Source organism: Monodon monoceros, unplaced genomic scaffold (assembly GCF_005190385.1).
Source record: "Monodon monoceros isolate NGI ecotype Baffin Bay Population unplaced genomic scaffold, NGI_Narwhal_1 Super_Scaffold_14, whole genome shotgun sequence".
Classification (NCBI taxonomy): Eukaryota; Metazoa; Chordata; class Mammalia; order Artiodactyla; family Monodontidae; genus Monodon; species Monodon monoceros.
Window position 1 is genome coordinate 26,263,761 of NW_021703770.1, and position 25,077 is coordinate 26,288,837.

Sequence of the window (25,077 nt, forward strand, 5' to 3'; positions counted from 1 at the left end):
TGATTTGGTTAGAATCTGGCTAGGCTATTCTTTTTGCTGGCATGCTCTGCCAAACATTTTTTTTTTCTTTTTTTTAAAACTATTTGAGAACACAGAGCAGTTGAGAAAATGTAAGTACAAGTAGATTTCTGAAAGCACATAGTCAACTGGTGAAAAGTTACTGAGGTGTTAATAGTTGCTGTTGGGACCCAGAATATCAGTTAAGATTTTAAGCTATTGCACTCCCTTTGATTACATTAAATATGCTTTTCTGGTACCAACAAAGAGTATTTTGCTACTAATCTTCACAGCAAGGAAGATCCCATAATAAGAATCTTCAACTTATTAACAGCTACTTTCCAGATTAATGAATTAACCAAGCATTTACTAAGCATCTACTATGTACCTAGCATTTATCAAGATAGTGTTTGAAGTAAGTAAAAAAAGAAGTGGAGTTGGGAATTATTTTAATTGAAAGGTAAGTTTGTGGCATGTAAACCTGTAACAATGAATTGTATTAAACAAAAATGAGAGTTCCAAGTTGGCCATAATGCTCATCTCATTAGAAATGTAAATGCCACTGTGGGAATAAGAACTCTCTGGTAGCCAGTATGTTCAAGATCTCTTCCACTAAGCAAATTCTCATGAATATTTAATTCTCATGAAAGAAGAGACGGGGAGAAGAGAATAGAGGAGAGGGGAGGGAAGGGGAGGAAAGCACGAAATAATAGAATAAATACATCACCTTTTCTACTTTGTCGCCTAGTTTCATTTAGCTTCACCATGATTTAAGTTTCAAAAGCTAATGAGAATATACTTATGTTTTAGGCTACTATGAAATGATAGATCCTTGATGTAAGCAGTCCCAAATATTAACCAATTATAATATTACCTTCTAATAGATTAAAAGGAAAAAAATAATAATTCTCTTTCACTTCAAAAATATACATCTATTTATGTCCCGATTTTCCTTTTTCTTTTCTTGTTTCCTTTTTGTTGTAATTATAAAATGCTTAAAGTTTTCTGTAAACCTAAAACTACCCAAAAAAATGAAGTCTATTAAAATTTTTTTAAATGCTTGAGGGCCAGGTATTATGTTTTTCACGTCTAATATGGATAAAATTTTGTCTGTTCTTTCACTTTATGAATTGAAAAATCGATAAATTTGGATCTACCAGTGATTTTAAAAATGGATTCTTAATACAAATTTCACAAGACCTTTCCAATTCCAAATTTTAACTCTAGTGTCTAGAATAAGAGAGGTAACTGGTACATTGATTATTTACAAGGTACTTTTACACCATAAGGAAGAATCACAACTAACAAACTTGGGAAGAGGAGCACACCCAGTGTGGAGATCTTGCATACAACTCACATGCAGCTTCCTGAGTATCACCCGTATTGCAAAGGAACTTGAATTGTGGCCATGTACAATTTACATCCAACACCCCTACAAAATTTAAGGCTTTTGAATACTCTATGTACCAAAGAGTTTCTAGGAAGTTATCCAAATGAAATAGTCATGGATGTGAGCAAAGATGTATTTACAAAGATAGTCATAACAGTCATGGCTATTGAAAAACTGAAAACTCAAATATCCATCAATAGGGGATGATTCAGTAAACTACTATACTATTCCCCCATGAAGGAATATTATGTAGCCTTTGAAATTTAAATGAATGGTAATTCACAATAGATTGTGAAGTTAAAAAATCAGAGTTTAAACGGTATATACGGTATAATCAATTTTATAAATATACATATTTAGATACAGCTATAGTTATAGGTAGATACAGATATAAATAGAACAAAGACCTGAAGAACCATGCTAGTCAGTTATCATTCACCTGGTCTACTACAATAACCTAACTGGTTTTCATTTACTCCTGTCTTCTAATAATCCTACTTCTTCTTCTAGACTGCAGCCATATTGTTTCAAAATGCAAATACTATCATATCATTCCCAGTTAGAAATACTTAAAAGTGTTCCTTCTATTTTTAGGATAAAGAACAATCTCCTTCTTGCAATTTGCAATGATTGTTCCCTGCCTGGTTCTCTGTCTCTGTCTCTGTCTCTCTCTTTCACCTCTTGCCACTCTCCTCCAGGTCCCTCTTAACTACACTGTCTACATGGACAACTGTACCCCAAAATTCAGTTCAAGCAGACACATGTGAGGTATTCTTATCCTCCTGGAACTAAGCATTGTTTTCATCCTCCCTAATTTGTACAGTACAAGAAACTTCAAATACCCATTCCTAAAGAGGAATTAATATTTCCTATCATACCGAAAAATAGGCAGAAGGGTTTTCAATCAGCCCTGAAGCAAGGTCTTGGCTAGAGAATAAACAAAAATGCACAAAGGCTGTTGGCCTCTCTCTGAAGGGTTTCTCTGGCAAGCCATTCAGTTTACCAGAACAAGAGCAGGGCTGCCATCATTTGGGTATAGAAAGTGGAGGATCTACCTTTTTGTCTTTGTCTCTGAATCATGGTCATAGAAGAATGTTGATACATTAGCAACACACACATCCTTCCTCATCACATCTACCTCTCACACCAACTGTGTGTCTTTAGGAAAATCCTTTAACTTCTCAGCACCTCAGTTTCCTACACCACAAAATGGGAGCTGAACTCAGTCATAAGTCTATTGCTACAATTTTGTCCTGATAGCTGTAACTGTAAGATTTGCTGGCCTTGGTGTTCACCTTATATGCAAAATTAGACATGAAGAACATATATAGCTTTTCCTGGCCCTATAAAGCCCTGGGAATCGATTTGGCCAATAGATGCCACAAAGAAAAGATTGCTGGAGATAGCACGTGGCATTGGAAGACAAGTCAAAGCTTTTAGCCACATACATTCAAATCCATAGATCAAACCTGGGCAGCCCAAATGCTTCATGAATTTCAGCAGCTGGATGAACCTCTGAACTTGTACTGTGTGTGTGTGTGTGTGTGTGTGTGTGTGTGTGAGAGAGAGAGAGAGAGAGAGAGAGAGAGAGAGAGAGAGAGAGAGAGAGAGAGAGACTTTCTTGCAAAGGAAACCCCCCAAAACTGCAAACAATCCTCCTTGTGTGCCTGAGGTCTAGATTGTTCATGGCTACACTGAGATAAATTCAACAACAGGTTGTGTAGTGGGGCACCTCAGGAGGCTGATAGGCTTATAGACCCTAATCGTCACAGTACTCCACATTAAAATTCCTTTGAAAAAGGCATTCATGAAAGGGAAATAGCACGTCCTGCAAGAAGAAACCAAGGTAGACAGTGAACTCTTTCCCTCATAATTTTTCTTACTAGTCTTTCTGATTTTACAGCATGATATGTTCTGAACCTTTTAGTAAAATGGAGGTTTCTCATTTCAGCCTAACTGCTGTTAATCTGTTCCAAATGTTAAAGTTGCAAGTAAGGTCTGGTAACCATCGCTGCATTGAATTGATAATAGGAATAGAGCTGATCACCATCTGGTTTGGTTCAGAGTACAACTTGCTGCCTAATATTGCAGAATTTGAGCTGGAAGTCCCTTGTATTTCATGAATGCCACAAAAAAAGAATTTAAACAAACAGCACTCCCCAACAGTCATATGTCCTTATTTATTGCTCTATAGGTTTGCTAAATATGGAATATCACATTACTAATTTTGGCAAATTCCAGGGTACATAAACAGGCCAAAACCTCTTAACATAAATTATGCCAGAGCTGCCTAATGATAATTTGAAAAATTCATGGTGTTGGTTTTCCAGAGTTATGACAGAAAACAATTTCAGAAATAGGAAAAAAAATTTGAAATTGGTTTCTTATTGCATGCCTCCCTTACCAATCCTGCTGTTGCAGATCTATGAAAATATACTTGATTCTACCACTTTATGAATAAATTGGAAAATCTGATTTATATAGAACTACCAGTGATTTCTAAAATGGATTGTTGACTCAAAAGGAAGCATTTTACAAGTCCTTTCCAATTTTAAAATTCTCTGTTGTAAATATTGCAATAATTCTGGCAACAATCTGGCTTTATAAAAAGGAAACTTTCTTCTAATTACATAAAGTTATTACTGGGTATGATATTCTCTGAAGAGTTTGAGTGTCCAGACAATGAATATTTAATGACAAGGACTACATCAAGCTACTCCCATTGTATTCCCAATGTTTTGAATTACAGCTGGCACAAAGGAGTCTACTTAATGAATGGAGCCCAAGAGACCAATATGGGAGGGAACAAGTCTTTGAATAACAACTTCCTATTCGCTTCAAATTTCTACACTTTAATGAGGAGCTTTTGCAAAATATAATCAGAATGTAACGTCTCCATAAACAATGCAATAGCATGCAATGCCCCTTTCAGGTATAACATCTATATTGGCAGGAGACCCCGATTTCCTAAAGGCTCATTGCTCATTTATTTAGGAATTCATGCCCAAAAATACAAAAGCAAGGCAGAGACACAGGAAGGGACATAGCCCTCCTTGACAGACTTTTTTCTTTATATGGTTGTTATAAATACAGAATATCTCAAGGCACTCCCTCTACTGCAAGGAAACAAGATTTATTTAGACATGACTTTCTCAATTAACAAAGGCTTTAGGAATTCCTTCTGAAACTTCTGCCCAGTTTTTAAACTGTATTAATAATTGTGTCATTTCATTTTGATAAGACAGACCTTCTAATATGTCCCAGTTAAATACTTATAAGTATCTAATGGCCAATGGTTAAATGACTTGAATGTAATCAAAGATTTGCAAGGCAGGAGTAGAGGTCATCTAGTCCAGCTGTGCACATCCATTTGTAGGCAGAATCATATGAAAAAGTATCAAAGAAGATATGAATGTGCCGCTCCTGTTTTTAGAGACCTTCCAAGTAGATTTTAACATCCATTGAATGACCTTCCAAGAATCCTCCTAGAATCAGGCAGTTCTTTAAACTTCACTTTCCTTCGACACCTTCTGGCTTACCTGTGTGCTAAAAGAATAGCTCTCATCTCCTTGCCAAAAGCTAATGTCTATGAACTATGGACTGTTTTGTTTTTTTAACAGTATGATTTCCATAATAAGAGCAAGGTTGAGGTAAAAGAGCAAATTTATCTTCCTGTTCCTTTTTGTCTCCTTCCTTTCCAATCTCGAAACTCCTTTCTTTTCAGGTTCTGCACATCATACCTCTGAAGCCTACTGTGTATTTGCTTTGTCACCCATCAGACATAACTCTACAGAGAGAAAAAGTGCCTCTGTGGCACATTATAACTTGTGACAATAAATCCCCACAATATCAAGAAAATTCCTTTGTACCGTGATAAAGATGCCTTCTAACAGCCAAGAAAGGAAACACCAGTCCACATGTGCACCTTAAAAGAAACTTCATGTACTTTGTTTTTCCTTTCCATCTGACAGCCCTGCAATCTGGGAAGCTAAGCAGAATTGGGTCTGCTTAGTACTTGGAAAGGAGACAGTTTGAGAATACCCAGTACTAGAGGCTTTCTCTCTTCCCACCCCCATTACCCATACCCTATCTGCCCAGAGCAGTGTGGTGGTGCAGATAGCAAACTGAATCCCAGATAAGCAATAAAGTGATTCAATAACTTTCTATGAATTACAAATCTTCACTGTGCCCAAATTCTCAGAACAAGTTTTTAAAATTTCTTTTAAACCTTGAACCGCAAAAAAATTAATTAAAAAATAAATCATTTTGAAATAATGAAAATTCACTGTTAACGTTATTTTCTTTTCTTTTTTTTTTTTTTTTTTGCGGTACGCGGGCCTCTCACTGTTGTGGCCTCTCCCGTTGCGGAGCACAGGCTCCGGACGCGCAGGTCCAGCGGCCACGGCTCACGTGCCCAGCCGCTCCGCGGCACGTGGGATTTTCCCGGACCGGGGCACGAACCCGTGTCTCCTGCATCGGGAGGAGGACCCTCAACCACTGCGCCACCAGGGAAGCCCAATGTTATTTTCTTAATAAGCAAAACTAAAAAAATTTCCACGTTTAAAGCAATTATTTCAAATTTTACAATACACCCAATGTTTGATAACTTAAAAATAATCTCATATTTTCCCAGCTATACCTGAAGTTTAAACAAACAAACAAAACAGCTCAACTAGCAAAGGGAGAGATTTAGTTTAGCTCTTTGTGCAATGATGGTTATTTTTTTACTTGAGATTTCCAAAAAGTCTAATGTAATAGAGACATCTTTAATTGGACAACTTCAAATGCCTTCTGTGTATGTCAAGGAAATGAAAATGCCAAATGATCCATCAGAAATCCCTATATGTCAGGCACAATTAGGAATAAGAATAGCCTTATTAGGAATAAGAACAGCCTTGTTAGGAATTGTTGACTGGGGACCCCTCTACTATTGAAGATTTTTCTTTGCTGACTGAAGGGCTCTTTTGTGGCAGCCCTGAGTCAACCTGCTTTAATACATTATTTCAAAAGCCAACATAAAGCAGAATTTCTAAAAAGTCTTCTTGGAGAAAAATCTTGAGGAGGAATGAAGGAATAATTGAAAAATAGTACAATCAGCTATGGAGCATTTAAGAATCAAGTCTATATGCTCCCAGAAATTTTGCACACCACTGGGAGACTTTCTTCCTTCTCTTTCTTACTTGCCTGAAACTTAGACCAATTAATATAATATCATTTAAGCATCTATAATTCATGATGCCAAATATAAAAATGCAGAGAAAAAGTACAAAATATAGAAAGCAGTTATTTCACATGGCATTTTAAAAGCCTATGAAATAAAGAGATGAGGATAATAAATATGAAATAGTTAAATAAAGCTAAGTATGTAATAAATTATTAAGTCTGGTAGTTATATGCTTTGATACAGAGTATTACCAAAACTGAGACAGGACTTAAGTTGTCCCTGAGGCAAAGTATTTAGAGAATAGGAAAGGCATCCCAAACCCCTCAAATAGTAGGCCAAGAAAAACAGTCAAAGGAATTCTCATGAAATATTTTGAAATAGTGAAAACTTTTCTCCAACTCTTTCTTTTGATGAGAAATCACTGGAAATCCCTAAGGAAATTTATAATAAGGACCCATGTTTCATCATTAGTAGTAGAACAGTAGTAGTAGTATAAAACCATTATTTTAACTCAGTACCTGCCACCCATTCAGTGCTTCATAAGTGCCAATTACTGTTTATAATTATTATATGATTAATCCTGACAACAACCTTAGAAGTAGAAATTCTTATTCCCACTTTGTAGATCAGGAAATTGAAGCTTCTCCAAATCATGCAAAATCTGAAATGACCCACATTTTAGTTCTTCTCAGAAGAAATAAACTAGAAATATATTTATGTTGCTCAGTTTGTAGCACTTCAGTTAATTCACCAATAAATGTTTATTGATAACCTAACATATGAAAGTACAATGCTAGGAATTTACATTCTATGAAAGACTTCTTCAGGATGATGGAACTGATCGAATGCATGATGTATCGAAATGTCTTGAGATAAGAACTGGGCAACTGGGAAGAGTTTGGATTTGAATTAATAATAATGGCAAGAAAATAAAAGAGCAAGATAGAGAACACAAAATTTTTCCAGGAAAGTAAAGTCAATTTAATTTAATATTTGGACCAGCTGTAACAGTATTTTCATAGTCAAAATTATGTAAAATACTAAATGTTAATATGATCAAAATTACAATGTTAACTATAGTAGGAAGAGAGGGATGTGGGAAGGGTGTTCATATGTGGTAGGGATGGAGAAAGAGAGCTAAATCCTCATCTTCCATAAAGGAAAATCAATCATTAAAATTGAAAAATCAAGAAGAAACAACACAAACCTGTTAAGTAAAGACATCAATATACTGACAAAAGTTAAATGGACGTTAAGTTAAAAGGATGAAGAAGTGACCTTATAGAACTACTTGACTCCTTAAGCTATGTGTATGTATAATTTGATAAAAATGAAAATGAACATCCATGATTTATAGAGCATGGTGAATTTTTGAGTGGAAGAATAACGAAACTTGCTCTAAATGTATTAAGCAAACTTTTTGTTGGCATTGCAAAAGAAATGATTAAAGGGAGAGAGGGAAATCAGTTGGAAATCTATTCCCCTAGGTTAAAGGGAATGTAATAAAGACTTGAACCAAGTTATTGTCAGTGAAGCCAGAAGGAAAGGGGACTATTTAGAAGACAGTTCAGACAGAATCACAAGGACTTGGGAGATATTGGATATAGATACACAGGGGGGATGTTTAGGATAATTCAGAGGCATGTTTAAGATAATTTGGAAGTTTATAACCTGAATTACTAGATGGAGCTGCTCTCTGTGTAGTTTTCTGATTAATTCACAATAACATGTATTATTCTCTACTATATATATAAACATATTATAATTTTTATTTTTATTATACATACTAGTATATACAATATATGTTATATATGTATTCTGGAGAGATACTAATCCCTTGTTGGTTATATGGATTGCCAAGTATTGGCTCCCAGTAACTTATCTTTCGATTTCTTTATGGTGATTTTTGATGAAGAGAAATTCTTAATTTAATCTTGGTATTTATTTGGTTTTCTTGATTTGAGTGAGGATTATTGTCTTTCAATAATTCTGAGGAATTCTTTTTGAATACTCTTTCCCATTGACTCTATAATCTCCTTCTAGAACTCTGATAAAAAGTATATTCTTCCTTAATTCTCCACAGCTATTAACTTCTCTATCATGTTTTTCACTTCTCTCTGGACTGTATTTTAGATAAGTTCTTCAGAAATTACTTCACCAATTCTCTTTTCTGCTGCGTCTAATCTGATGATTAATCTTTTCACTGTTTTTAATTATTATGTTAATAATTTCTAGAATTTCTATTTAGTTATTTTTCAAATCTACTTGTTACCTATTTATGTTTTCAAGCTTCTATCTCTTTAATCATATTAACCATGATTGTACATTCTGTCTCATAATTCCAGTGTTTATAGTTTTGGGAGGTCTATTGTTTTGATTGTTTTGGTAGATTCTCATTTATGATGTCTTGTCTCCTTGGGTGCTTTATGATTTTTTTACCATGACAGTTCATTTTCCTTGGTGGTTGAGGCCTAAACTGAAGTTGGAATTCCTCCAAATAATTTTCATTTGTTTCTGCCAGTCATCTGGGGGCATTACCAGCTGGAAACATTCTAAGCTAAGCTCTCCACTAAACTCCTTGAGGCTTTTCAGACCCATTGAGGGGCCAGTTTGTACTTATATATTCTCAAGGAAATGTTTACTTATTCTTCACTTACCTAGCATTACTGGAGAATTTCCTTGGTGTTTCCATCTTTATTTCACTCCTACACATCTCAGCTTTGTGTAGGGGTATCCTATTAGGTAGGTTTCCTTCCATAGGTGGATCTTCAGTTTTAACTAGTATCCCCCATGGCCCAAGAAGCTGTCAAATGGAAACCCAGTATTTCCGGATTCAGCAGAAATCCTCAGAACAAAACTAGGCTTGGCACTTATCTTTTATGGTTCCTGGTTTACTCTGTTTTTGGATTTGGCTGCTTTGCCAGGTCATCAATGCAAAAAAAATGTATATACATAATACATGTAATATATATAAAAAATATACATAAGATTTTATTTTATCCAATTTTTAAAAATCTGTTCAAAGGGTGGTTTAGAGTAACTAATCTCCAGAAATATACATCCAGGTCTCCATCTTCCTTTAATGGTAAACTCAACTTTCTTGCTTTCCACGTTGTAGAATACATTCTGTTTTAACCCTGTTCCACTGCTTATAGATCTGTGATGTTGAGTCTGCGTTCTCTACTGTGTATGACTATGCTCTTTTGCTACAGTGAAAGGCTAAACTGATTTAGTCAGTACATGTAGCTAAACCAGGCCTACACTGCTTATCTGGCAGTACATTGGTACAGGTACATTGTCTCAAGCTTCTGAAAACCAACAAACGAACAAACAAAACCAGTAAATGGCCTCTAATAAACCAAGGGCTGCTGTATCTAGTGTAGAACAAAAGGACTGTCAGGGAATCACTGAAGTATACAATGCTTTTATTTATCTCCTCTGTCAGTGTTTTTTTAGATGTTGTTAGAAGGCTGATTTTTGAGAGGTAAAGCTGTATTGTACATAAGAAGCAATTTCAATAACTAGGGTTCTGCTTAGTTATCGTAACAAGTCTCATCTATTTGAAATCAAATGTATTGATTTAATAATAACTGATTTTATAAGTAAACACACATGTGAATGTCCAAAGGTGGCTGTTTCTGATGACTGTTATTTCACTAAAGGAACAAAGTTCTGACAAAAAGCACATTGCTGATTCCTATAATTAAGGAAAGGTTAACAATTAGAAGAGATAAGCAGCTGGGAGAGAATTAAAATCAGAAAAAGGAAAAGTGAGGAGAGACCTGCCACTTGAGAGGAAAAACAGATCGTGGTTTTTCGTGCTACCAAAAGCAACAGTAATTCATCATGAGTGTGATAATAGATTTAGCATCATGGGTATGGAGAAGCTTTATTTTTTGTGCAGAGTAAAGTTGGATGATTTTCCCAGCTATAGAGTATTACAGTAAAGAATTACTTTAAACGTCACTAAGTGAAGGCCCCAAATTGAGATAGAATCATTGGCAAATTGAGAAAATCAAAATCAAATCAATAATTTGCATGCCTAACGTAAAATTTTATGTCACAAAAATGTGCCAATGAGGTCTATCCTTAGCACAGACTTTGGGTTGAGCCATAACTTTTTTTCCCCTGAATCAATTTTTCTCCCTTAATCATAAGAAAAAAAGAAACTATAAGAGCTAGCCAGATGCTTCAATCCTGAAGGAAATTGTTTTAGTGTAATCCAAAAAGAGGAAAAAAAGCCAGGAAATTTGGAAAGCTCAGGCCATTTTATACCACACCCAGTCTGTTGCACGTAGGCTGTGTGACTTGTTTGGCAACTTCCAAAACAGCTATATGTACCATAAAGGTTCAGCATTTAAGTCTTAAATACAGTATGTGTGGCCTGAATTGGCTTCCACCAGCTGACTATCTTATTTCATGCAATACAAATCAACCACAATGCTAAATATCCTTTTAACTAAATCATACTGTGCATAAAACTGTCAGACAAGCAAATGACAGGAGAACAGAACTCTTAGATTTGAAGATGCAAGAACCAGTTACTGACTCATCAAAGAAGAAGCTGTATTTGTAGTTAAGTCCTCAACTGATTAAAGTGAAACTAAATAATCCTAAAAATTCAGCTAACACCATAGCAAATCAGAGATGTGTTTAGAGATTTAGCAAGAGAAAAATAATCAGTGACACTTAAAACACCTGATAAGCTAAGGAGGCCATCTTCACCATAGGTACAATCAGATTCTACCTCTTATCTCAGGTTCAAAGGATTTTAATACTGTTGAGTTCCTTTCCTACTAACATCTTTGTTCATTGGGAATTTAAACTATTAAAAAGATAGAGCTTTGTGGTGCAGAATGTTTTCTATAAGCAATACAATTTGTTACAAAACAAAATTTTATTTTTACCATATTGGGAAGTAAGGTTGTCCCTGAATGAGTTTTTTACTTTGTTCACTTTGTAGCCTTAACCTACAAAACTTTCTGCTCTGCTATTTCGAAACAATAATATGAAGTTTTTGGTGTGTGTAAAAGTGGAAGATTACTACATTTGAAATATAATATGATAACGCAGGTCCTAAATGACATTAGTCTGTTCCAGATTTCCCTTTGATGTAATTTGTTAGTTTAGGCTGGCCTACCCGAACTTTAAACGCAAAATGAAACAATCCTAGATTATTGAGAGACGACTTTCCAAACTTAAAATGGAAAGGGAGCAGTAGCTCCTATTCCCACTCTATAAAAATCCAGATCCTATTTTTGTCATTTGTTCTTTAGAAATGAAGGTCTAATAAGTATAACACTTAAATGGTAATATATTTACTTCTTTTATTCATTTTCAAAACCAAGACTCTGATGGAACATTTGTGTTTCTAATTTTTTTCCCTCCCTGGCATGTCGCCAGCTTGCTATTTTCCAAATGACATTTTGTTTCAGGGCTTTGTTACAATGCTAATAATTTTCTTTATTTCCTTGCTGCCCAGATTCAATAACTTACTTTGAGCCATAGCAATGTTTTAAGTGTTGTACCAAAATCTAAAATTAAATGAAGTTGTTTGTTGATCTTGTAATATAATGTCATCATTTGTATTTGTGCCACAAATTGGTGTTCTTTTTCTTCTTTTATTCAGTCTCCTCTATTTTATAATATTCTAAATCAAGTCAAATTTGAATGTGCACAAATAGAATTTCTATGAATTACCTTTCTATCAGATCTGGGTAAGTGGCAATGCCTAAATAGAAGACACTGATCATAATTCAGTATATATTTTCATGTTAAATGAATTTTTCAAAATGTTTTACAGACTGAAAGCATTTCCATGTGCCATAAAAACTGAATTTTAAAATTTTTTACATAGAAAAATCTATATTAATCTGCAATGAGCTTCTTTATTTTCTATGGTTAACATGAACTTCTACACAGAGGAAAGATACTATGTTACAATAAAGAACCTCTAACTCAAAAATTGCATTACCTGATACAAAAGGGAAATATTAAATGACACCTGACCCCTTCTAACCTTTTTATGTGAAATTAATAAAAGTATTTTTTTATTTTAAACATCAACCAGAACTAAATCTAATGGCCAGAATCTTAACAACAACTGTATTTTCAATCACACTTCAGGGAAATATGTTTCCATATCTATTTCTGATATGACTATAGTATTAATAAACATGCAGTCTTACAAGTAATTTTAAAATTTGTATCCAGGTTTTATCTTATTTGTGATTCTAGTTTGGAGAATGGATGGCATTACATATACAACTAATTGACTAACATAAAAATTCATAACTCCATGTACCTCCAAATTAAAAAAAAAAATTCTGGAAAAGGAAAAACAATGGAGACAAAAAAATCAGTGGTTGCCAGGCGTCAGAGGAAGGGGGTGATAAATAGGCAGAGCACAGAGGATTTTCAGGGCAGAGAAAATATTCTATATGATATTACAAGGATGGATATATGTCATAATATTTTTGTCTAAACCCATAGAATCTACAACACCAAGACTGAACCCTAAGGTAAACTATGGACTTTGGGTGATTATGATATGTCAATGTAGGTTCATTCTTGGTAATGAGTGTACCATTCTGGTGAGAGATGAGGGATGGCTATGCATATGTAGGGGCAACAGGCATATGGGAAATCTCTATACCTTCCTCTCAATTTTGTTGTAAACCTAAAAGTGCTCTAAAAAACTTTTTTAAAGTCCTTAATAAAGAATACATTTAAAATTATATTTAAAAGAAGCTTTTCAAGTTCAATTCCAAAAATTTATAATAAACACGTTATACCCTGTTTACTTCCTATCAAGCATTTTATCATCAAGCTAGTCACACAAGTTATTGAGAAAAATAGAATTTTTCCTAGACTCCCTGTTATCCCTTACCTTCTACCATATTCATTTCATCAGGTCTTACTATGTTTAAAACAAACAAACTCAGAAAAAAGAGATCAAATTTGTGGTTACCAGAAGCGGTAGGAAGGGGGAATTGGATGAAGGTGGTCAAAAGGTACAAACGTCTAGTGGTAAGATAAATAAGTACTAGGGATATAATTTGCAACATGATAAATATAATGAACACAGCTGTATCTTATATATGAAAGTTGCTAAGAGAGTAAATCCTAAGAGCTCTCATCACAAGGAAAAAACATTTTTTCTATTTCTTTAATTTTGTATCTATATAAGATGATGGATATTCACTAAACTTATTGTGGTAACCATTTCATGATGCTTGTTAAGTCAAATCATTATGCAGTACAATTTAAACTTACACAGTGCTATATGTCAATTATAGCTCAATAAAACTGGAAGAAAAAAGTTTATTTAGAAAACAAGTTTTAATATTTCTTAAATCTGTCCATTTTCTCTCATTCCTTTTATCCTTACCATAGTTTCATTTTTTTCTCACTTGAGCTACTCTGCCTACCTCCTTTCTCCACTAGCTCAAGTCTGTTTTGAGTACATTAACTACAGTGCTAATAAAATAGTTACTTCAATGTGGACACACTTTAGTAGACTCCAACCATCTACAGGATAAATTCCATGCTCCAAAGTATGACATACAAAGCTCTTGGTAATCAAGCTACTTGTTTTTTCTCCTTCTTATGGTATAAATCTAATTCTACCATAGCCTACGTTTTATTCAATAAATATTTATTGAACTGTATTTTGCTAAGTATCTCCTTCTTTAAATGACCTGTTCATGTACTTTGCCCAATTTTCATTGATTTTTTAAATTCATAAATGTGTATGTTATTATACTAAATGTTTTTTCTTCACCTATTGAAAAAACGTTTATCATCGTTAGTACATTTTTATATAACAAGTTCTTTAAAATTTTAAGTTGTCATCAATTTAAAATAGACCAAAATTTCTGTGACATGCCCCCCCAACTTCATCCAAACTTGTGGGTTTTGGTGCTATTACTGATTCACAGTGGCTAGGAAGAGACAGAGTAAGGGAGAGGCACAACCTTCTTGGTCCCCAGAAGCAGGTCCCAATGATTTGTATACCACCCATCTTTGTTTTTCACCATTTAACATCATATTATGTTCATTTGCCCTTCAGAGTGCCATCACCCTTTGGATCTTCAATATCCACCAGACTGTTTCAAGACCTTTTAGACCTATAATCTACATCAGTCATACATTTGCAAGATCTTAGCCTTGTGCCTACTGTAGGCAAAATGCTATGCTAAGCCTTAGGGATACCAGGAAAAAATGAGCAAGATACCACACTAGTAGCATAAAGCACAAGTCTTGTGTTAACAGAGAAAGTCCCCTTAACTCCATAGAATATTGCTTTGCCCTTCAAGGCCTCTGCCAGTTCCAGTGATCTTTTCTGAGATCTCTTTTTGCCTGACACCCCTGCCACATCTAATGCAGAATACTTTCTTGTTAAAATTCTTCCTTTAATTTTTATTATATCATCCCTCTTCTGATTCTCTTCTGACATCTCTGAATGAGAGAGATGGAATGCTGAGGAGGATAAAGCATAAACTTTATTACAGATCTTGCTTTGAATCATCATTGCTCTACCATTTATTGGGTGACTGGGGGCAAATTATTCATCTTTCTTAGTTGTAACTTTCTCATTTAAACTGCGTATGAAATGAGATAAAGTATGTAATGTCATTCATTCAATGGTTATTCCTCTGTAATTGTATTTCCTTAGTTCTCTATCCTCTACTATTTTTTCTTCTTCCACTCCCCAAATTTTAGTAAGCCTTAAACTTTAATCCCTAACTTTCTACTCTCCTTTCTAAATTCTCTCTTTTCCTTAAGAATTACATGGAAGCCTATGCCTATATCAGTTTCTGTATGGCCATTTCCCAAATAGTAATCATCATGGGTTCACAAAGGTCTTATAAGGAATCATGATGTTAAATTAACAATGTTATCTGTTTCAGTATCTACTTAATATGTTAATAACTTTTTAAAAATATCCATCTAAAATGAAATCTGGAGAGCCTAAGAGTGCAAATGCTGTAAGAATGTACAGTGATTATTGGAAATCAGAGGAAGGGCCTCCATACATAGACACTGTCAGTTTATAACTCAGCAAAGCATTACCAGTCATCATGAAGGTATTAATCATTGCTTAGTTTTAAATCATCTGTTTTTGGTCCCTTATTACCTAGTTTATACCCATAATCAGTCATTGGTTGAAGAAAGGTAACACAAGAAAATAATAAAATACACATTAATGAGTAAAAGCATGATAAATGTGCAAATTTGCCTCAAAATGATCTTCAGACCCATTAGTTCAATCTGGCTGATCAAAATTCTTTAAAAGTGCACCAGTATTTCTTGTAGCTCAAAAAGCACTGCTAATAAAATAAATGACTGTGATGATTATATCCAATCTGGTCTTATTTTAACTGGTAATAAAAACCACTATCATCGTGACTTCCCTGGTGGCGCAGTGGTTGAGAGTCCGCCTGCCGATGCAGGGGACACAGGTTCGTGCCCCGGTCTGGGAAGATCCCACATGCCGCGGAGCGGCTGGGCCCGTGGGCCATGGCCGCTGGGACTGGGCGTCCGGAGCCTGTGCTCCACAGTGGGAGAGGCCACAACAGTGAGAGACCCACATACCGCAAAAAAAAAAAAAAAAAAAACCACTATCATCAATGCTATATTTGTGAAGACATACTAATAGGTAGCAACATTTTCTCTTATGTCACCATGAGAATAAAATAAAATAATTATGAAAACTTTTTGCTAAATTACTTTGTTACATGCCATAGGAAAATCAGAAAATAATTTTTTAAATTCCTGAGTTGGCAAAATCATATATTATTGTGAAAGAGATCATTCATCCAAAAAGGTTAGGAAATAATTATCTACATCAGTGATTCCCAAAGTATATTCCTCAGAACAGCACTTGTATGGAATTTTTTAATTTTAAGAATAAAGCCTTTAATGTTTTAGAAAAAAAAGTGATGCATATTTGGTTCAGAAAGTACACTGAAAAGTGCCAGGAAGAAACTAAAAAATCTACTACTATTCCATCATCCCAAAATAATCATTGCCAACTTTTATTGAACATTCTTACGCTCATGTACAGCTTGCAAAGGAGTCCTTCAGAAGGGCAAATATAAATAACTTCAGGAAAAAATGGTGGAATCATGATTATTTTTAAATTTAAATTTTTTAAAAATAAATAGAAGGCAATACTGAAATTCATAAAAATTTAATCTTCACAGAAGATATGGTTACTAAGTAAAAGATCTCTCTAAAGGTAAGAAAAAAATTATAAAAATCTTTGATGTCACTTTTGAAACTATATGTTTTACCTTTAAACCGTCTCCTTACAATGAAAGATTAAACAGATTAACAATTTTTTCCACTCTAACCTAATTTTTGTTACATTTTCTCTTTAGACTATCAAAGCTTACATTTATATTTTGTTCATTTTTATTTTGTAACAATAATTCCCAGTTGCCTTAGTTCTAGATTTATTTTTTAAATAGAAGTAATAAAGATACTGCATCACAGGTATTTAAGATTAAATGAGAATTACATAGAAATCCCTTATAAATTGTAAAGTGCTAGAGAAATATTTGTTCTAATAATACTTCCCCCCATTCTTTCTCTATACTTACTTCTGTAAACTCTCATCCTAGCAAAAAAGGCCTAGCCACTGTGCCTCTAGAAGGTGGTTTTCTCCTCTCTAATACTGATGCATAAATTGTTACCCCAACCTAGAATGCCAACACTTGATCTAAAACTACCCATCTTTCAGTATCAAGGCCAAGTCTCTCCCCTTCCCTCAAGTTTTTAAAGAACCTTCTGAACTGCAGTCACATCTTCATCTGAAGCTGTACGGCACTAACATATTAAGTCACCAGGCAATAAGAATTACTCACATATTATTCTACTGGACAGTTATTTCCTGTGTACACTAATAGAATTTTCATTCTTATTCACTGTCTTTCAAACTAAATTGTAAGCATCTTGAGGGCAAGGTCTAAATATTATATTTTTGTCACCATATTCACTTCTGTTTTATGCATAATGGTACCACCAGTGTATCCATTTCATAAGCTTCCAGAGAACAGGGAATATAATTGTGCAACACAGTTGGGGTAAACACAAAGTTAAAAGTTAACTTAGTAGATATTTAACTAAACTATGCCTCAGAGACTGCCAGTGTTTAAAAAATAAAATGAATTACATAAATTAAAATGAACACAATTCACAAATCTAGAAATTATAATGAATATAATTTCATATGTCAACATTAAGGAGTTAATTCTCAGTTGTGTATATTAAGAATCAATGCTAAGAAGGTGTTTCTAGGTTCTTAATATTAAAAAGGTACTTCTTGGGATATATGAAGATAACCTTTACGAACATCAAATATTACAGGTTAATGTGGTAGATGTATATGGGTTTGGAATATTGGCTTGAGATAAATGTACACTAACTCTAAAATATACTAGTTGTTTTTAAAAAGAAATCCTACATATTAATAAGTTCACTTTTATTTTCTGTTCTGTTTCTCTCATAAAAGTTGAGAAAATCTTTTTTAATTAGTTCATTTAGATTTTCACTTAGTTTAAGTAAATGAAAGCTTACAAAATGATATTGATGATAATGACAATTTTTCTTTGACCAGGAAAAAATAAGCATCATTCTAATAGCTAATTTCCCATATTAAAATTCTGCTTGAAAAGTGCATGTCAACTGACAAGACATAATATTTTAGTTTTTAACTTTTTGGTTTTAATATTATTATACAAGTTTATTACAATGCAAATATAGTCAATTATAGGTAGAGTAACTATGGCACACAACTGCAGTTACGTTTGGTGTTCTTGGAATATACGGGTCCAAGTAATAAGAAGCTACTACTTCATTGCCAAGAAGTCAGGTTTAATTTACTTTCTTTTTTCCTCCCTCTTCAACTGGCTGAAATACAAGTTCCACTGCAAATGCAACAACCAGCAAACACAGATGCCATCATAAATACATAATGCTGCCAAGTAGAAAACCCTACATTGACGAATAACAGAACTCCCTATGGCAACTGGAAGATATTCTGGGCAGCATATTTAAAGTCTTGAAGCTATATTATAAATAAAATGCATGTGTCCCTTGTAACTAAAAAATAAGTTCTTTTTTTTTTAAACACTGACATTTACTATTACTCAATGGGTAATTTTTCTGTCTGGTTTATATTTTTAGTGGGTTGAGAAATTTTATAAATCTTTCATTCTGAACTTCTGTAATACATAACTGCTATCAGGGAGGCTTTGCTATGCCTTAAATAAAATTTGCCATACTAAATTTAAAAAAAAAAACCATGAAGAGTTTTCAAACTTTGCTAATTAAATTCATAGTCTGATAAGCTAATTTGACTGTTAAAGTTTAGCAATTGAATGACTCTCCTCACTGACTTCAGTTAGCTTGGAGACAAAATATGATATCAACAAATATTTATAAGCATTCCCTGTGGCAAAAGTATGTGTTAGATAATGTAAGGAAATGAAACTGAAGACAAGACCTCTACTCTGCAGGAATTTTTCCTCTGGATAAGTGTAGAAATCACCTATACAAGGACACAAATAAATCAAAGTGATATTTCATTAGAAAATCTGATCCCTTGTGGGATGTTACAAGAAGCATCATTTGCCCACAACTGTTTCAAATTTTGAATTCCCAAAGCAAAAGAGAAAATGATCTTTTAAAGCAGAGATAAGATAGAGTCTCAGAGATAAGATAGAACTCTCCAAATAGCTTTGGTTTCAAATCTAAAATATTTTGTACTCAATTTCATGATTTCTTCCCCCATCACATTCACTATGAAATGTCAATTCTGAGGAGTGACATCACCACGATGGCAAAGTAGGAGGCCTCAGACTCCATCTCCCTGCAAGGATCAACAATTAGACCGCTATCCATGAACAAAGCCAGCTCTGGGAGAACTCAGGAGTCCACTTAAGAAACTTTAGCAACACAGTGGAACAAAAACCCTGAGAATAAACACACAGAAAGGATAGGAAGAACAGCTTCATTTTGCCTCCCTCATCTCCCTAGGCCAGGAAGGAACTCCCCAGCTAGAAAGAGTTCCCCTCACTGGGAAAGAGAGAGCAGGGTGAGTCATCAGCTTCCCCAGCCTTTCAGTTCACTATAAGAAGAATCCACTTCAGTTTCAGCCCACCAAGAGACTGGCGAAGCTGAGACATATAGATACAGCTAGGAATAAGGAAGAAGGGCAAGGGCTACCAGTATCAGCCACACAGTGGAAGTGACCATGATCCCCAGCAAACTCCTCTACAGAAGACCCGAGCAGATTTTGCTACTGAAGAAACCAGCACAACCACAACAGAACCCCTACAGATTTATCTGGCTTGTGCCCCACAGGTTTTCATGTTTACAGATGCCAAATGCCTGAGTATCTCTCCTCACTCCCCACTTCCCTCCCTATCAGAGCCTGGGATCTGCACTGGCATCCCGGCTCTGTGGCTGCATGAGTGCAAAACACAGCCTTAGACCCCCATGGCTGACCCCCAATGCCATGTGCACGCTTGGGGCTAGCTCCTCCAGCTGTGCACTTGTACACCTCCAGTTTGATTCCTGTCACCAACCTTTGCTGCATTGAATGCACCCATGGCAAGACCCTGCAGTCACAGGAGTGTATGCTGACAGCCAGGGCCCCACAACTGCCAGTATGCCCAGTTGACCTTGGCATGCGCTGCTTGCCCTGGCTGCTATCACTACGTGTGTACCTGCAACCAGCCCCTATCATTACACAGGAACCTGCAGCTGGCCCCCAGATCCACATACCCCTGACTCCAGCCACCACCACTGGCTTGGTCCCTAGCCACTGGACCTGGAAGCACAGCTGAAGAACCAATAACCCTCGCAGCCACTGAAGATCCCCCACAGTGTTCACCAAGGACCACATAATTTCTGATATTATGTACTCCAGTTGGCCAAGCAATTGAGATGGTACACCCCTCCACAGGACCCAGAGCCACCACATGCATGCACACTTGGTGCCCTGAACCACTAGACCCAGGGTCCCATCATGTTCCAGCATGCCCCACACAAGTGAAGGTCTTTTCTTACTGAAGTCAGTCCATAAAGTCTGGCAGAGGTGACTGCTTCTTCAAAAGTGCAGACACCTATGCAAGACTACTGGCATCATAAAGAATCAGGTAAATATGATACCACCAAAGGAACACAGTAAATTTTCAGTAAATGATGCCAAAGAAATGGAGATCCAGGAATTGCCCAATAAAGAATTCAAAATAATTGTTATAAAGATTCTCAGACAGTTGTAAGAGAACACAAATAATTACTGAAGTCAGGAAAATAATATAAGAACAAAATAAGAAGTTCAACAAACAGAAAACATGAAAAAGAGCCAAAGAAAAATTTTGGAACTGGAGAACACAATGACTGCACTGAAAAAGTCAATAAGAGCTTTAAGAGCAGATGGCACAAACAAAGCAGAAGAAAGAAATAGTGAGTCCAAACACAGATCATTTGAAATTATCCAGTGAGAAGCAAAAAAAAAAAAAAAAAAGAATGAAAAGGAATGAAGAAAACCTACAGTACTAATGGTAAAAGATTAAGAGAAACAACCTAGGCATAACTGAAGTCCCAGAGGGAGAAAAGAGGGAGAAAGGGGTAGAAAACTTATTTAAAGAAATAATGTCTGAGAATTTCTTAAACCTGGGGACAGACTTGGACATCCAAATTCATTAAGTTAACAGGTCACCCCAAAATTTCAATCCAAAACAATCTTCTCCAAGACACACTATAATAAAACTGTCTAAAATCAAAGAGGGAACTGTAAAAGCAGCCAGAAGGAAAAAATATTTTTCTCTCATAAAAGGGAACCCCCATAAGGTTATCAGTGGACTTCTCAAACCTTGCAGGGTGGAAGAGAGTGAGATGATACCTTCAAAGTGCTGAAAGAAAAAAACTGCCAACCACAAATACTTTACCTGGCAAAGTTGTCCATCAGAAATGAAGGTGAGATAAACACTTTCCTAACAAACAACAGCTGAGGGAGTTAATCACCACTAGATGTGCCTTATAAGAAATGCTGAAAGGAGTTCTTCAACCTGAAATGAAAGGATAATAATTAGTAACATGAAAACATATGAAAATATACAACATACTGGTAATGTTTAGTATATAGTCAGATTCAAAATACTCTAGTACTATGATATGGTTGTGTGCTAACCACTTAACTCTACAATAAAGGTTAAAGGAAAAAGTAGTAAATATAGCTATAGTTACTATAATTTGTTAATAGATACACAATATAAAAAGATATAAATTGTGACATCAAAAACAAAATGTGGGGAGAGGAGTAAAAGGGTAGAGTTTTGTATACAATCAAAGTTAAGTTGTTATCAGCTTGAAACAGACTGCTATATCCATTAAGATGCTCTATGTAAGCCTCAGGATAAATGCAAAACAAAAAACTATACTAGATAAACACAACATAAAAAGAAAGGAATCAAGGTATACCGCTATGGAAAATAATCAACTTACAAAGGAAGACAGTTAGAAAGGAAGAAATGAACAAAAAAACTACAAAAGAGCCAGAAAACAATTAAAAAGATGACAGTAGTAAGTCCCTACTATCAATAATTTCTTTAAATGTAAATGGATTAAATCTCCAATCAAAAGGCATAGAGTGACTAAATGAATTTTTAAAAACCCAGACCCAACTATATGATACCTAAAGGAGACACATTTCAACTTCAAGGACACACATAGTCTCAAAGAGAAGGAATGAAAAAATATATATCATGTAAATGAAACCCAAGTGAGAGCAGGGTAGCTATATTTATATCAGACAAAATAGACTTTAAGTCAAAAACTGTAACAGGAAACTAAGGTTATTATATAATGATAAAGGGGTCAATTCATTAACAATTATAAATATACATGAACTCAACACAGAGTACCTAAATATATTAAGCAAATGCTAACATATGTGAAAGAAATAATAGCCAGCAATACAATAATAGGAGGAGACTTCAATACCTCACTTTCAACAATGGATATATCATGGAGATAGAATATCTATAAGGAAATGTGGAACTTAAACTGTACTCTAAACCAAAAGGACCTAAAAACATATATGGAACATTCCATTCAACAGCAGCAAAATATACATTCTCAAGTGCACGTGGAACATTTTCCAGAATAGATCATATGTTAGGTCACAAAAGTTTCAGCAAATTTAAAACACTGAAACCACACTGAGTATCTTTTTTGATCACAATGATATGAAACTAGAAATCAATAACATGAGGAAAGCTGGAAATTTTACAAACACATGGAAATTAAACAATACACTCCTGAAAAACTAATGAGTCAAAGATGAAATCAAAGATAAGTTAGAAAATGTATTAAAACATATGATATTGGAAACACCACATGCCAAAATGTATGGGATGCAGTAAAAGCTATGCAAAAGAAAAGTTCTTAACAATAAATGCTTACATTACAAAAAGAAAGATTTTAAATAAATATCCTAACTTTACACCTCAAGGAACTAGAAAAAGAAAAATAATTAAGCCCAAAGTTAGCAGTACTAAGCAGATAATAAAGATCTGTGCAGAAAACAATGAAATAGAGAATAGGGAAACAATAGAAAAATAAATCAGTGAAACTAAGAGTTGGCTTTGTAAAAAGATAAAATTCACAAACTTTTAGCTAGGTTTTCCAAGAAAAAAGAAGAGTGGACTTAAATAAATCAAATTATAAATGAAAGAGGAGACATTACTACTGATACCAAAGAAATACAAAGGGTCCTAAGAAACTACTATGAACAATCATACACCAACAATTGGACAACCTAAAAGAAATGGACAAATTCCTAGAAACATACAACCTACCAAAACTAAATTGGGAACAAACAGAAAATCTGAACAGACCAAATACTAGTCAGGAGATTAAATCAGAAATCAAAAATCTCCTAACAAAGAAAAGCTCAGGAACTAATGACTTTACTGGTGAATTCTACCAAACATTTAAAGAATAATTAATGCCAACTTTTCTCAAACTCTTCCCAAAAACGGAAGAGGAGAAAACACTCCCAAACTTATTTTAGAAGGCCAGCATTATCCTGATACCAAGTCAGATAAGAACAAATAAATTCAGTAAAATCTTTATATAAAAATCAGTTGTTTCTATACACTATCAATGAACTATCTTAATAAGAAATAAAGATAACAATCCCATTTACAATGGCATCAAAAATAATAAAATACTTAGGAATAAATTTAACCAAGAAAGTGAAAGAATTGTACACTGAAAATTATAAGACATTGATGAAAAAAATTAAAGATACAAATAAATGGGAGATATTCCATGTTTATGGATCAGAAGACTTAATATTGTTAAAATGTCTATACTACCCAAAGCCATCTACAGATTCAGTGTAATCCCTATGAAAATTCCAATGAAAATTTTTACAGAAACAAAAAACAATCCTAAAATTCCTATCGAACCACAAAAGACCCTGATTAATCAAATCAATCTTGAGAAAGAACAAAGCTGGAAGCATAACATGTCCTGATTCCAAACTATATCACAAAGCTGTAGTAATGAAAACAGTATGGCACTGGCATAAAAACAGACACATAGACCAATAAATCAGAATAGAGAGCTCTCGGAAATAAATCCACACACAAAAGCTGAACAAATATTTGACAAGGAACCAAGAATACTCAATGGGGAAAGAATAGTTTCTTCAATAAATGATGCTGGGGAAACTGGATATCCACATGCAAAGAATGAAACTGGATGCCTATCTTACACTTCTCACAAAAATTACCTTGAAATGGACTAAGGCCTTAAACACAGGAAATACCTAGAAGAAAACACTGAAAAAGCTCCTTGGCATCAGTCTTGGCAATAATTTTTTGGATATGACACCAAAAACACAAGCAACTAAAGCAAAAATCAACAAGTAAGACTATATCAAACTAAAAAACTTCTGCACAGCAAAAGAAACAATCAACAAAATGAAAAGGCAACCTAAGAAATATAAGGAACTCACACACCTCAATAGCAAAAAAAAAAAAAAAAAAGAAAATCCAATTTAAAAATGGGCAAAAACTCTTTTTCCAAAGAAGACATACATACAGTAGCCACCAAGTTTGAGTGCTCAGTATCAATAGTCAACAGGGAAATGCAAATCAAAACCACAATAAGATACCACCTCACACCTGTTAGAATGTCTATCATTAGAAAGACCAGAGATAACACATGCTGGAGAGGATGTGGAGAAATAGGAACCCTGGTACACTGTTGGTGGGAAATGTAAATTGAAACAGTCAATGGAAAACAGTGTGGAGATTCCTTTAAAAAATTAAAAACAGAACTACCATATGACCCAGCAATCCCACTTCTGAATATATATCTAAAGGAAATGAAATTACTACCTTGAAAAGATATCTGCACTCCCATGTTCAGTGCAGCATTATTCATAATAGCCAGGACATGGAAACAATCCAAGTGTCCATCAATGAATGAAGAAAATGTA

General features: G+C 34.6%; 1 long non-coding RNA gene across 1 annotated transcript in view; it reads right to left on the bottom strand.

The window, feature by feature from the left end:
- Positions 1-21,628, bottom strand: part of LOC114895578 — a 204,512-nt gene extending 182,884 nt beyond the window's left edge. The window contains exon 1 of the long non-coding RNA XR_003793590.1: positions 21,515-21,628. This is a non-coding gene — a long non-coding RNA (uncharacterized LOC114895578). The remainder of the gene's footprint in view (positions 1-21,514) is intronic.
- Positions 21,629-25,077: the final 3,449 nt, after the last annotated feature.